The sequence below is a fragment of the Mus caroli genome, chromosome 12 (genome assembly GCF_900094665.2).
Source record: "Mus caroli chromosome 12, CAROLI_EIJ_v1.1, whole genome shotgun sequence".
Taxonomy (NCBI): domain Eukaryota; kingdom Metazoa; phylum Chordata; class Mammalia; order Rodentia; family Muridae; genus Mus; species Mus caroli.
Window position 1 is genome coordinate 105,195,122 of NC_034581.1, and position 13,379 is coordinate 105,208,500.

At 44.9% G+C, this 13,379-nt stretch overlaps 1 protein-coding gene across 6 annotated transcripts in view; it reads left to right on the top strand.

The window, feature by feature from the left end:
* Positions 1–13,379, top strand: part of Wdr20 (WD repeat domain 20) — a 66,757-nt gene that overhangs the window by 12,958 nt on the left and 40,420 nt on the right. The window contains exon 1 of one of the 6 annotated variants that reach the window (XM_029484439.1): positions 9,091–9,110. The exons of the other annotated variants lie outside the window; for them this stretch is intronic. The gene's annotated coding sequence lies outside the window, so the exon portion shown is untranslated. Of the gene's footprint in view, positions 1–9,090; positions 9,111–13,379 lie in introns of those variants that run through there. 6 annotated transcript variants of the gene reach the window in all.

The following is a 13,379-nucleotide window of genomic DNA, read 5'->3' on the forward strand; positions in this document are numbered from 1 at the left end:
CAGGAGAAATCTAGTGTTCTGAATGCCTGAAGCTCTCTTTGTCACTTTGAGTTCCTTATCCTGGAGTCTTGGGGGTGTGGGATGGGGGTGGGAGATGGGGTGGGAGATGGGGTGGGAGATGGGGTGGGAGATGGGGTGGGAGATGGGGTGGGAGATGGGGGTGGAGAAGTCCATACTTGGCCTTCCAGGAAAATACTTCTTTCCTGTTAATGATAGGAAATATACAACTGATTTTGTTTGCCCTCCTCAGATTCTGACCTAGGTGTACATGTAGCTAGCAAGATTGAAGGCAGTATTATCTCACCTAACTAAAAAATAGTAGCTGTTGCCCTCTGGGCTTCCCTTGATGTGCCCCACAGTGTTTCCGTGAGCTGAGGGCTGAGGTGGAGCAGCCGCTCAGAGCCCGAAGCTCAGTCCTGTCACCCTCTTGATGTCCATTTAGAACCCGACTTCCTTTTCTTTTCTTTTTGTTTTTTTGAGACTGGGTTTCTCTGTGTAGCTCTGTCTGTCCTGGAACTCAGGTGAACTCACCTGCCTCTGTCTTCCAAGTGCTGGGATTAAAGGCGTGACCACCACTGCGGCTCACTTTTCTTTCTCTTGGGTCTGCTCTGATTTCTTGGTTGCCTCTGCTTGTTATAAACGTCTTTGTCTCAGCCAACCTCTGTGGTTTCATTCTTACTCCCTGGCTGTCAAGCACAGTGGCTGCTTGGTTCTTTGGCTCTGTGGCTCTGTAGCCTCCCTGTGGTCCCAGGCTGCCTCTGACCCCTGTTACAGTGATGCTCAAGGGTTTAGCATCAGCTGGAATATTTTAGCTTCAATGTATTTGCATAATCCATTACCTGTTGACTCTAGTATGACTTAGGCTCTCAGGTCAAACTCAACATGGCCCTGGTTGGTCAGTTTGTTGCCATCACACCCACTGGATCCACTCACTCAGCTTCAGCAGCGTCTGTTGCCATTATTCGCTTATTATTAATTTTACATTTTTATTTATTTTAGTTCGTGTTTGGTGGGACATGGGCATGTCACAGCATGCATATTTGTTAGAGAACATTTGTGAGAGTTGTTGATACTTTCTTCCCACCGAGTGGATCCTGGGGATCCACTCAGGCCATTAGGCTGGACCATAAATGTCTCCCTTAGCTGTTGGGCAGTCTTACCTGTGTGCCTTACCTGTATTACTTTTAAGCCAAGTGCTTGCTATATATACCTTGGGCTAGCCTTGACCCTTGTATGTAGTCCAAGCTCTCTGTCCTCTTGCCTGCCTCAGCCACCTGTGTCATGGGATTATAGGTGTGTTTCACCTTGGTTTGAATTAGCACTTTATTCTGACTTTATTTGTATTAGTGGTTGTGCATGTGTATGTGCATGGGGCAAGCATGCAGTGGTGTGCATATGGAGGTCCGAGGGTAGCTTTAAGCAGTTGCTTCTCTCTTTTCTGCCCTGTGGGTTTCACGTCAGGGATAGCACTCAGGACCTCAAGCCTGTGCAGCAAGCACTTTAACTTGTCCATTCATCTTGCCCACCCTGTCCTGACTTTTGACCTTTCTGGCCCATGTCTCTCTGGCTTCTTGTCTTTGGCCTATGGTGTAGTTGTTGTTTCCTCAGTGCCTTAGTCTTAATTCCTTTCTCAATTCTGTTTCTTAGCTGCATGTGAAATCATATTTCCTTTTTGTTCCTGAAATAGTTTGTTTTATGCCTTTTTCTCCCAGGAAAATTATCTATTACAGTAAATGAACCTAGTGGGTATTTCTGTGAGAGCACAAATCAGTTAGGGCAATTAAAACTTAAACTAACATATGCTTCAGCCAAGATCTGCCTCACTCATCCTCAGCTGTAGATCTTCTTTCTTGATAGAGAGCTGCTTTGCCAGTTTCTTCTGCAGGTCCTGTTGCTCTCTGCTTTCTAGTCCTAGATGTAGCCATGTCTGTGTAAAACTGTGGCTTCCCTCCTGGCCTGCAGTATTCCATCCAATCTGCTCTAGATGTCTGCTTTGGCTTAGGTGGCTGCTAGGCCCTGTCACTGGCTTGGGCTTTACCCTCTTCATTCAGATTTTTTCCCCTTCCAAACAGATTTACTAGATTTGCCCGTTAAATGTTCTTTTCAGTGATGGATGGGAGTGACACATGCCTTTAATGTCAGCACTTGGCAGGGAGGCAGGGAGACAGGGAGGCAGAGAGAGGCAGGAGGATCTCTGTAAGATTGAATTCAAGGCCAACCTGGTCTACAAAGTGAGTTTCAGAACAGCTAAGGCTACACAGAGAAACCAGATTTTTTTTTTCCAAGTTCAGTGTGGTGGCTAATGCTTGCAATCTCAGTACCCAAGGGGCTGAGGCATGAGGACTGCTGCATGTTAAGTTCCAGCTTGGGTCATAGTGAGACTCTGTCTCTCTGCTACCCCTTGCCCCCAATACTCAGCTTCCTTTTCTGGTTTTTTTTTTTTTTTTTTTTTTTTTTTTTTTTTTTACTTTGCTCTTTATTCCTTTAGTTTCCTTTTCTCTTCTCTTCTCTTCTCTTCTCTTCTCTTCTCTTCTCTTCTCTTCTCTTCTCGTCTTGTCTCTTTTCTCTTCTTTTCTCTTTTTTTCTCTCCTCCTCCTTCTTTAATGTGCATTGCCTGTGTGGGTGTCTGTGTGAGATCTCCTCATATCTTGATGAATATTAAGTTGTAACAAGAATGTGGGACCTGAGTAGTTTGTTATTTCAGTTCTTATCCCTCTTTAACTCTTTTTTTTTTTTTTTTTTTAAGATTTATTTATTTATTAACTACACTGTAGCTGTCCTCAGATACTCCAGAAGAGGGCATCAGATTTCATTACAGATGGTTGTGAGCCACCATGTGGTTGCTGGGATTTGAACTTGGGACCTTCGGAAGAACAATCGGCACTCTTAACCACTGAGCCATCTCGCCAGCCCCTCCTCTTTAACTCTTGATTCTAAGCAAACAGGCTTTAGTTCCTTAACGTACTTTTTCTTTTAAAATGATTGGGTGAGTATGTGTACATGCTAGGGTATGTGCAGAGATCAGAGGGCAGCTTTGTGGAGTTGAATCCCTTCTGCTGTCGGTTCTAGAGCTTGAACTCAGGTCACCAGAGCTGTAGAGCAAGCAGCTCTACTCACAGAACCATCTCCCAGCTCAGAATGTTGTTCATTATTAAAGTTTTTTAATAATTCCATTTATTTACTTGGTAGGAGGTGAGGAAGGACACACACATGGCACAGTAGAGGAGGTCTGAGGACAACTTTTGGGAGTTGGCTTTCTCTTTCCATCATATGGGTCCTAAAGAAAAGAACTCAGTCTTAAGGGTTAGTGGCAAGCCCCGTTACCTGCTGAGCCATCTCACTGACCCTTGTCATTGTCCTCTACTGAACCCTTCTGATTCCATCATCATTGTGCTTCTCTCCCTTTGTCCTGGGTTCACTCAGTTTCTTGTGGGTTCTTTTGTTTGTTTGTTTTTGTTTTTTGAGACAGGGTTTCTCTGTGTAGCCCTGGCTGTCCTGGAACTCACTCTGTAGACCAGGCTGGTCTTGAACTCAGAAATCCGCCTGCCTCTGCCTCCCGAGTGCTGGGACTAAAGGCGTGCGCCACCACCGCCTGGCTGTGGGTTCTTTTTAAAAGCATGTCGAGTGCTGACTTATGTGCGCTGCTCTTGTTGTCTGTCACTCTCATAGCTATGGCCTCTGCTTCATGGCTCGCCGCCTCCTGCTTCCTCCTATGCTGACTCTCCCCAGTTATTAGAATGAGTGATCTTTAAAAATGTGATGTCACTCTCAGGCTTAAAGTATTTCAGTGATACTTTACTTGTTTGTTTATTGAAGCAAGGTCTCATGTGGCTCAGGCTGGCCTCACACTGGGTATGTAGCCAAACATGACCTTGAACTTGCGATTCTCTTTTATCTGCCAACTTCTGAGATTATATACAAAGTCTACCATGCTTAGAGTATTGATTCTTGCTGATTCTACCAGGAAAACCCAAAAAGTACTTCACTGGATATGTAGCTCAGTGTAGGCTGGGTGCCTAGCATGCATGCCCTCACTGCAGTGCTGCAGATGAAGACAACCCTGACTTATTTGTGCTACCTGAGGGAGCTCCTGCCTTCTCTATTTGCAGTTCTTCCATTCTTTTTCTAATTCACTGGCTTCCACTTCATCCCCTTGTTAGTGTTAATTTTCTTGACACTTTTTCTTTTGTGCTTTTATCCCTTTTGTCCTGTTCTCTAAAGGGGAACTTATCCACCCTTTATTACCAGAGCAGCGCCGTGATTTGTGTTCCCCATGACCAGGTTGTATGCTTGTGCAGCTGCCAGGCTGGCTCCCTCACCCTCTGGTTTCTCACTGTGGTGGGTTGAGTGAGAATGGCCTCACAGGCTCATATGTTTGAGTCTATGGTTTCAGGTTGATGGAACTGTTCTGGAAGGATTGGCAGATGTGACATTGTTGGAGGAGTTTGTCACTGGGGATGTGTTTTGAAGATTCAGTACTTACACCATTTCCAGCCTCTGCCTCCAGCTTGTGGATCAAGACATGAGCTCTCAGTTGTCCTTACCACCGTGCCTTTGCTCTGCCATCATGGGCTCTAACCCTCTGGAATCATAAGCCACAGAATAATGCTTTCTGTATAGATCACCTTGATCTGTTGTTTTATCACAGTAATAGAAAAATAACTAAGACGGTGTCTGTCTCTATGTGACTCTGCTACTCCTTTCCAGACAGGGACTGCCATCTTACCTCAGTCCTTTTTGGGCTGTGGCATGGGAATAACTTTTCTCTTCAACAGGGTTTCATTATGTACAAAGTCATGGTTGTCCTATAGCTCAAGATGGTGTTGAACTCATGGTAACCCTTCTAAATTAGCTGAGAGTGTGAAAATGAGCGCCATCCACAGCTTGGCTGACGTTTCTTCATAGTCCTTTTTACTATCTGAATCTCAGCCAACTGTTTGTGCCTCCTGATCTTACACAAAGAGGTATTCATCATCTTTATTCTTGAGACCTTAGAGTCTAAAGCAGTTATCTGGCACTTAGAGTAGAATTTAGAGAATACTGGCTGAGTGAACTGTGACAGGGCTTATCTAAGGTGAGTTCATAAGAAATTTTCTACGTGGGACATAAGTGTTGGTGACTGCTTGATAGGCCTGTTTTGTTGCTTAAAAAGTCAGTACATTTACATGGTATAGGCTAAGTTTTCTTTTTTTTTTTTTTTTCCCCCTGAGACAGGGTCTCTCTGTGTAGCCCTGGCTGTCCTGGAACTCACTTTGTAGACCAGGCTGTCCTCGAACTCAGAAATCCACCTGCCTCTGCCTCCCAAGTGCTGGGATTAAGCCATCATGCCTGGCTCTAGGCTAAGATTTTTAAAAACCTACTTTAGTAAGGGTTTTCAAATGTTTTGACATGTGTTCCCCCCCAAATCCCCTTCTAGCCCACTGTCCAGAGGTAGGGGAGAAAAGATGGTCAATAGGACAAGGGGATGTGGACCTGTTTAGAAGTAGTTCTTCGGGGGTGATTCTAATCTCCATTTGTTGGGATACTAGCAGTCCAATTTAGTAGTGTCAGGATACCAACAGACCAGTTCAGAAGTGGCATCCAACACAAATCAGCAATGGTAGGGTCCAGCAGAAACCTCCAGGCCTCTGCTGAACTGGCACGAGTCAGCAGAAGTGGCCAGAACCATCCAGAATGCCATGAGTTCTCTGATGTGCCTCTCTCTCTCAAGTGAATGAAGATCAGTGAAGTTGAGAGACCAATAAAGAGTTGCACAGCCAGCCTTGCCTAGCCATTGTCCATTGAGTCCCACTTATACTCTCTCCAAACATTACGTGTTATTCCATGGGTCTTGCCTCAGCAAAACACTGTGTGGGTCTGTATCACATGACACAGCCAGAAACTTTCACTTCAGCCTGGTTCCAAATTTAAAGGACATGCAATAAAAAGTCTCCCACATCCTGGCCCCAGGCACTGTGTTCTCTTTACAGATAACCAGTATTGGAGGTGAGCATGTGGCCATGTGGCTCAGTGGGTAGAACAATTAATTGCTTATCAAATAAAAGGCCCCAGGTTCTGGCCAAAAGAAAACCAGAAATAACCAACAATAAGTTCACACAATATGTAGTTTTTCTACCTTCCCTGCCTCTGGAGACAGCCTATGATATAAGACACAAAATTATAGGTATATTCAATCGCTACCAAAATGCAAATTTTAACATCTGTATGTTTATGATTAGACATTGTGTGAAAACAAATTTTGTGGATTTTTAGTTTATAAATGAAGATGCAAAGATCAGAAGTAATCAGAAGTAGTAATGGCTGAGTAGCAATATGGAGCACATTTAAGGCTCATACATAAAAACTGGAGAAATATGCGTCTTTTCTTCTTTCTGCTGAGACCATTTGAGATGTGTTGACTAATGCCTGGTTACATTCGGTTAGCTGGTATAGTTAGGAATAAGACTTGATTCTCCTGTACCTGTTGTGAAACAGTTTCCTGAGAGATTGAAACATCCCATCCTCCATGGAAGTTCTTTTATTAGGAAGAGAAACAACTCAAAATAGTGTTAGGACATCCCTGAAGCTGACCAGATTCACCAGGCCCTCTAAACAATAAACCTGAAGACTCGGGGGAAAGCAGATACTGGACAGCTGCTTACGAGAGATTTAAGTCTCCTGAGGCCCCTGGACAGGACACTCCAACCTGTTGCGCTGCCTGCAGTGTGCTCCAGGTTCCCAGCTTTTGTGAGCTGCCATGCTAGGGTGGGCTTTAGTGATGCAGCTGTCTTTGTATCATTTCTGCTCCTGTAAGTGACCCCTACCTATACTCCTCCTGTAAGTAACTGAATAAAAAATAAAGCTGACGGGCTCACCAAGCTGGTCTTTGTATATTTGTACTTTGGTCTGTCATAGGCTTCTTATCTGGGGTGAACAGGCATGTGTGTTGCTTCTGTCCAGAAGTTTGGTCACACAGTAACACCTCTATTCCCATTTGGTGTTGGCAGTCTGTCCTGGTAGAGCAGAAGTCCTTTATGGCTGCAGTGGTAAGACCAGGTTTTGTGGTCAGCTGTTGGTTAGTGATGATGCTTTCCTGCTTTGCTCTTAGCTTTCTGTTCCCATGTCACTTAGCCTGGCCTTAACCATTGTCCAATCTGTTCTTAGCCACCATTTTTACCAATTTGCCTGTGATGGTTCACTATTTTGATAACATCAAATCCAAGCTGAGCCACTGAATAAGCTCTCCTGTGATGAGCTGTCTCTCACGGAGATTGGACTAACTGTGTGAACTCACTGCTGCTTTTGTATGCTTGTCTCAGTTTTCTCTTGGGTGCCTCACCACAGCTTTTTGCTTGCCTATAACATGTCTGAGTAGTTACTTCTTACACACACACTTGCACAAAGCAGCCACTGAGGGCGTTGTCTGCTCTCGCGGAAGATTCCAGTCTGGTTCCTAGTACTTAACACATGGCAGCCACAACTGTCCGTAATTCCAGTTCCAGCGGGTACAATACCCTCCTTCTGCCCCCTTAGGGCACCAGGCATGCATATGATGCACATACGTATGTGCAGGCAAACCTCATATACATATTTTGTTTGTTTGTTTTGAGACAGGGTCTCAGTATGTAGCTCTTGTTATCCTGGAACTATGTAGACCAGTCTGGTCTCAAAAATCACAGAGATCCACGTGCCTCTGCCTCTTCAGTGCTGGGATTAAAGGTGTTTGCCACCATGCCTGGCTATTGTTTAAAAGACTGCCAGACTATAAAAACTTTGAACCACATTCGTATCTTTGCACCTTGGCACCCAGTTTTTAAATATGAGCGTGTGGCCTGTTTTGGTAGTGCGCACCTGTAACCCCAGCACTTGGGAAGCTGAAGTGGAAGGGTCAGGAATTCAAAGTCACCACAGGCTGAGTGCGTTCTAATATAGCGTGGGCTGCATTGTAAGACACTGCCTCAAAAATCAGAGCAGAGAAGCATTAGCTAATGGGATGCACCTTTATCTCTGTACCTGGGAGGCAAAGGTAGGCAGACCTCTGTGAGTTCAAGGCCAGCCTGGCCTATACAGTAAAGCCTTATCTCAAAGAAAGGAATGAAAAAGATAGTGTGTGTTTTGTTTTGTTTTTACAGATTTATTTATTTATTTTAAAGATTAGTATGTATACAGTGTTCTGCCTGAATGTGTGTCTGCACCCCAGAAGAGGGCGTCAGATCTCATTACAGATGGTTGTGAGCACCATGTGGTTGCTGGGATTTGAACTCAGGACCCCTGGAGGAGCAGGTGGTGCTCTTACCCAGCCCCGGGCTTTTTCTTAAAAATCAGGAACAGACACTCTTTTTCTCTTTTCTTTTTTGTTTGTTTCGAGATAGGGTTTCTCTGTGTAGTCCTGGCTGTCCTGGAACTCACTCTGTAGACCAGGCTGGCCTCGAACTCAGAAATCCACCTACCTCTGCCTCCCAAGTGCTGGGATTAAAGGCGTGTGCCACCACGCCCAGCCGACACTCCTTTTCTTAATAGTCACTCACTTAGACTGTGTCAGACGGGCCTTTGAAGTCATGCTGCCAGCTGCATTTTCACATTTATGATATCACATAATACAGGCTGCTGTATGGGAAAACCAAATCTATTTCCTGTTCTCAAACCACAGTAGTCAACACAGAAGTCTTCTGTAACGGCAAAAAGTGTATTTCTCTCTCCACAAACAGTTCTGAGGAGTGGACCCTTAGCGCTGGGTGCCCTGTAATCTAGTTATTTTCATACCTCTGAGTGAGCCCTTTGAAGACTTATCCCATCTCAGACCCAGTTCACGTCAGCCAGAACTTCTGATGAGTTGGCTACAAATTGAGATTTCCATAACACTCTCCCAGGTTGGTTTTTCTTAAGTGGCTCATAGAATTTAGGAAAACACTGTTTTCAATATTTGCCAATCTGTTTTAAAGGATTAAAATGTCTCCACTTACATTTGTTTGTTTTGTTGGTGAGTGTGTGCCATTGGCAAGCGTGTGGAAGTCAGACAACTTGTGGAGTCCGTGGATGGGGACTGACCTCAGGTCGTCAGGCTTGGCAGCAGGCGCCCTTACCTGCCGAGCCACCTCACTGCTCTGTAAACAATACGTTAAGGGATACAGGTAAGCAGATAGATGAGGTTTGGAAGGGTCTTTTGTGTCAGTGGGGTTGGTTCATGGGCACGTTCTTGTTTGCCTGTAAGCCTCCAGATGCCCTCTGAACCCTGGCCTTGGGTTTTTGTTTTGTTTTGTCTTCAGGACTTGTTATTGTCACTGATTTTGTTGCTGTTGCTGCTCCTGCTGCTGTTTTTGAGCTAGTGTCTCACTGGGTTGGAAATTTAAAATGTGCCTCAGGCTAGCCTGCAGCCTTCAGTCATCCTCCCATCTTAGCCTCTTGAAGGCTGGGATCACAGGTCTGCACCACAATGTTAATTGTGGTTTTTTGAGACAGGGTCTTACTGTGTAGCCCAGGTTATCCTGGTTCTGATAGTTCTTCTGTTCCAGTCTCCCTAGTGGTGGGCTTCTGGACATGCCTGCCACACCTGGATTTTATTTTCACTGTTTTGCAGATTGGCCTTGACCTTATGGACTGACTCAGTGGTCCTAGCATAGCGCCCTCCCAAGCAGCTGGGCATATAAATGTATACCTCTATATCTGGCTCCTTTGTGGTTTCTATGGAGATCATATATTGTGTTAGGCATGTGGTGGCTTTTAGTAAACCAGGCGAGGAAAGCCACCGAGGCCCGTCTGATGCTATTCTTCACCAGCCTCTCCTCCAGAATGTGGCTGACACATCATCCCAGGGCTTGGGGGACAGAGGCAGGAAGGTCAGAGGTTCAGGGTCACCCTCGGCCTGTCTCAAACACACAAACAAAACAGAAATAGGGGTTTTATCATGTGCTGTCAGGCAAGGTGGGTCATGGATTAGGTGATGACCTCCCTGCAGGTGGGGGTTGGGTGGACAGAAACACATACGGTAATAAGGTACTCAGTGTTTTCATTTGATAAATTAACTTGCACTTTTACTGATGGATAAGTTGGTGTATTATACAGATCTGACTTCTGATTTATTTTATATCTTCAAAAATTATACTATATAAAGTTCAGTAAATTATAGCTGACTAGAAAATGTAATTTTACTTACTTTGCTTCTTAGTTTCAAATCTTACCTTTTTTTTAATCATTTATACATTTTCACAGGCAACTAAATAGAAAATATTTTAAAAATATAAGAGATCTAATGTTTGTTTCTATGCTGACTATGCTGTAGTTCTTGGTTGAATGCATTTAAGAAATGCAAATTTGTGTTATTTACTTAAAGTGGCATACAGGTGTGGAGCTTCTGGGCGTGTCCTGCCATATCTGGGTTTACTAAATTGGAGTGTCCTCCAGAACAGTGGTGGCGGAGTTGTCGGCTGCGGAGTAGTTCAGATTGGGGATGTTTGTCTAGTAAAGTCTATGCAAATATTCTCAGTTTTGAAAAAACTCAAGCTGGGCAGTGGTGGCGCATACCTTTAATCCCAGCACTCGGGAGGCAGAGGCAGGCGGATTTCTGAGTTCCAGGCCAGCCTGGTCTACACAGTGAGTTCCAGGACAGCCAGGGCTACACAGAGAAACCCTGTCTCGAAAAACAAAACAAAACAAAACAAAACAAAACAAAAAAAGAGAAAGAACTCAAATTTAGACGATGCTGAACCTGGGGCATTTGAGATAAGGGATTGTCATTATGTACTAGCTAGCTTGGTTCAGGCCAGGCATCTAGTCATTTTACAGGTTCTGACTCCTGCAAACTCTCCGGGCTGCATCTGCTAGAACCTTTGTGTTATCTCCACTTTTCTATTTTGTGCAGTAGTGATTTGGAAGGCAGGTAGCTTGTCTGAGCTCAGTGGACTGAACCTGAGTCAATCTGTGAGTCCTGGTGCCACCTCTGCTAATCACTCTTCAGAGTGTACTGTTGGTTTTTAGCCAGGGTCTTTTCTCCAGATGTTACTGTAATAGAGACTCTGAAATACAGTGTTGTTCATTTTTGGAGTTTTCTCAAGTTAGGGTCTGTGTGGAGAATGCATCTGAATTCACAAGGAGGAATGAATGGATCACTTCCTTTTAAAGTGTTACTAATCATGTTGTTTGCCAGGGATTCAGACACAGCAGTGTGTCTGGTAGTGAAGGCAGGTGGCTTCTAGAATGGGACAGTTCCTGAATGTGAGTGGCCGTCTCTATCTGCTGTGCACTGAGAAGGAAGGGCCCGGCTCATGGAGCTTTTGTCCTGGTTTGCTTTCATCGTTGTTCACAGGGTGTGAGGTCTCAGAGCTCTGTGAGACAGTGATGCACTTGCACTTGATGTTCACAGAGACCCGGAGGGCATTGTGTTAGGAGGCTGAATGTTGCAGCATCCTGTGGAGGGACAGATTAGATGTCCCCTGAGCATTGAAGGTAGGAAGCTGTTGCCTATGGCTGCATTAAGCCTTTGCTGTGAGCAGGTGTGTGCCACACCAAGCTGAGCTGCTTAGCTTTTCATAACTATGCAGCCTAGTTTTAAAATGTTACCTACTAGCGGGTTGTGTTTGCACACGCCTTTAAGCCCAGCATGGAGGAGGCAGAGGCAGGTTGATCTTTGAGTTTGAGGCCAGCCTAGTCTACGTAGTGAGTTCCATGATAGCCAGAGTTATATGTTAAGACCCTGTCACAAACAAACAAACAAACAAACCCAAAAGATAAAAAGGTACCTGTTTCTGTCATCTTTCTTATATTTGCATACAGAATTTAGAATTTCGAATGTACTCCTGTTGGCCGGAATCTTAGTAGTGAGCACCTGCCCGAGTTGGTGAGGTGTGAAGCTGCAGAAGGCATTCGGGGGCTTCGGCCATAATTGATCAGGACACAGGCAGTGTTGAGAACTTGCCAAACTCACTTCTGCCTACTTAGTCGCTGCCTCCTAATGAAGGGGGCTGTGGTCAGAACAGAGCTGTGAGCCCTGCTCTACATAAATGAGTGGATTTGCATAATCCTAGACTTCATGAGTTTTGCAAAGCATCTGTATTTCTTTACTTTGTGTTATAAACAGTACACTCGTCTGTTCTGACAGCCTGATGTTGCTCTCTGATGTAGTAACAAGAAAATCACAATAAAAGGCAACAGACATTGAGAAGTGAAGACTTTGTCTCCTTAGAGAGGTCTCAGTGTGACCTAGGCTTCTTTCCTCTGCTGTGACCTGCCGGGCATGCGGAGGAGGTGGGGTTAGGGGAGCGGGGATAGAAGGGGGGAGGATGAGAGAATGTGTACGATTCCTGGGTGTAGTACATTTACAGTGAATAAAATCAGAGTTCTGTTACCCTCAGCAGGAAGTGGTTGTTTGGTTGCAGTTTATTTCTTTGGTTGAAGTTGCTGTATCTTTTTTTCTTATTGATTATCTTATAAATAACCAATTTATAAATTTTATAAATAAAATAACCAATAAGAAAAAAAGATTCCCTCATTCCCAGTTTCCCCTCCACAGTCCCCCATCCTCTCCCCCTCCCCTGCCTCTATGAGGGTGCTCCTCTACCCGCCCACCTCAGTGCCCTAGCATTCCCCTACCCTGGGTCATCCAGCCTCCATTCAGTGAATTCTCTACTCCTCTACCCCCCATCCCCCATCCTTCCAGCATGTAGCCTAGGTTGGCCCTAAAGTCATACATATAGCCAAGGATAGCTTTGAACTCTGATTCTTCTGCTTCTGTGTCCTGAGTGCTGGGATTACAGGTGCGGGCCACCATACCTGGTTCATACATACAGGCAGGCAGGCACTCTGCCAGCTGAGCCACACCGCCAGCTCTTCCCCCAAAGGAAGCTCTCCCTGCTCTCGGGCAGTCCTCGAACTTTTGACCTCTGCCTTGGTCTTAGGACAATTGGGATTTCAGGTGCATTCCACTGCATCCAGCCCATGATTTCCAAGTGGCTTGGCCTGCTAATCTGCATTTAATGCAGCACTGTCTTTGTGGTCCACCACCTTCTCTGCTCAGTCCACTCTCTCTCTTCCAGGTGTCTTTTAGCTTTTCAGTGTTAAAGTGTTTAAATGCTGAGTGTTTAAAAACAGTTGTATGAGGCCCAGGGGGTGGCACGCCTTTAATCCCAGCACTCAGGAGGCAGAGGCAGGAGGATTTCTGAGTTCGAGGCCAGCCTGGTCTACAGAGTGAGTTCCAGAACAGCCAGGGCTATACAGAGAAACCCTGTCTCGAAAAACCAAACCAAACCAAACAAACAAACAAACAAAAAACCAAAAAACAAAAAAACAGTTGTATGTAGGATGAATTATAGGCTATTTTTTCCAAATGAAAGATAATTTAAGGTTTGGCTTTTCTCTCTCTCTCTCTCTCTCTCTCTCTCTCTCTCTCTCTCTCTCTCTCTCTCTCT